At 44.7% G+C, this 1714-nt stretch overlaps 1 protein-coding gene across 1 annotated transcript in view; it reads right to left on the bottom strand.

Annotated features, from left to right (window-relative positions):
* Positions 1 to 1233, bottom strand: part of LOC107099407 (ADP-ribosyl cyclase/cyclic ADP-ribose hydrolase 1-like) — a 14778-nt gene extending 13545 nt beyond the window's left edge. Inside the window, exon 1 of the mRNA XM_015397504.1 lies at positions 1179 to 1233. The gene's annotated coding sequence lies outside the window, so the exon portion shown is untranslated. The remainder of the gene's footprint in view (positions 1 to 1178) is intronic.
* Positions 1234 to 1714: the final 481 nt, after the last annotated feature.

The following is a 1714-nucleotide window of genomic DNA, read 5'->3' as shown; positions in this document are numbered from 1 at the left end:
TCAGGCCCAGCATTATTGTTTACTACAACTAACAAGCAGTGTTGGGCACATTACTCTGAAAAAGTAATTAGTTATAGTTACTAGTTACTTCTCCCAAAAAGTAACTGAGTTAGTAACTGAATTACTCCACAATAAAAGAAACTAGTTACTAGTAAAAGTAACTATTGTGTTACTTTTGCGTTTCTCGCCCCCGTAACCCTCACCACCCGGCCCCCACCTTCTCGCCGTGTGTTTCCAAAGCCAGCTGAATAGAGCGGACGACAAAGACTAGAACCTGCAGAGAGTTTAGCATTTATTGGAACTCAACTATCCATCCATCCATCCATCCATCCCGATTTCTCCCTTTCTCCATACAGGCTAAAATTTGATCGTTCACGCTCTCCGTAGTTCCCCTGTGGCATGAACACAGGGCAGCCTTTAGCTAGCATGCGCATTTCCTGTCGCTTGCGCGGTGAATCGTGCCGGGGGAAACCGTATCTGATGGGGAAACGCAGCTCGACGTAACACCGGTATTTCCATTTGGAAAACGCTGTTTTGCTGCTGGAGTCCTCCTCACTCTCCATCTCTCTGTGTGTGCTGCACGTTAACACCCGTAACTGCCAATCTCATCCTCCCCTCTCTCATGACAAGGCGCACACGAGTCCTATCATAAAAAAAAAGGTTCATTGTGCGACCTGAGTAACGCGCAGTAACGGGGTGTCTGCAATGGTAACTGCATTATAGTTACTAAGTAATTAGTTAGATCAGGGGTTTTCAAAGTATGAAAGGGTGAGCCCCCCTCCAGGGAGCACTATGCCTGCTGCGCCCCCCCCAAAAATAAAATAATAATCAACCCACACACAAACAAATGCCACTACAAAACACCTTGTTTATTTTAGAAGCATCTCATTGTTTAAAATGACAATATCTGAATTAAATTTTATATATGAACATTTTAAAACATTTCCTCCCATTTTAATAATTTTTGTCGGGGCCTTTGTTTTGCAGATACGCCCTTTTTTTCATTTTTCTAATGATAAGAACAACCCCAAACTCACTTTTCAACTGTTTTCTCAAACAAACGTTACATCTGAGATTCTGAGTTTAATGTTTGAGATACCAACAGTGTTTTCACATCTTAACAAAAACATTTTGATCAGATCTTCATTGAGAGCTGTGGAAATTAAGTCCCTACTGACAGCCAAAAGTGCACAAGTGACGCGTCACTCATCCTCTGTTTGAAGTCCATGTCACAGCTCAGCTCAGCCAGAGCCTCCTCCTCTCCTGCTGAAAGTCCATCTTTGAGCGTCACGGGGAAGGAAAATGGGTTTCTCACCCACTGGTTTGCCATTGTCTCCTCCCCAAAATACTCTCCAAACTGCTCGCGCATCCCCTCCAAAATGCACGCAGACAGCCTGCTGTAAAAACTCCACCTTCAGCCCCACTCTGGCCAAAACATCCTCTAAGATGGGAAACATTTCCACGGATCCCCGCTCCACACGAACACCCCACAGTTCCAACTTAGTCCTACTATTTTTTCCCTCGCACCGCGCCTCCCCTAAGGTGCTCTGGCGCCCCCTAGGGGAGGCGCGCCTCACACTTTGAAAACCGCCTAGTTAGATTACTCATTACTAAAACAAGGTAACGGCGTTAGTAACGCCGTTACTTTCAACACCGTTAGTCCCATCACTGCTAACAAAATAAACCAAAACTACAATGGAGGAAAAAAACTGTT

Source organism: Cyprinodon variegatus, unplaced genomic scaffold (assembly GCF_000732505.1).
Source record: "Cyprinodon variegatus isolate N-32 unplaced genomic scaffold, C_variegatus-1.0 Scaffold868, whole genome shotgun sequence".
Classification (NCBI taxonomy): Eukaryota; Metazoa; Chordata; class Actinopteri; order Cyprinodontiformes; family Cyprinodontidae; genus Cyprinodon; species Cyprinodon variegatus.
Note: the sequence above shows the minus strand (reverse complement) of the source record. Positions and strands in the feature narration are given on the sequence as shown.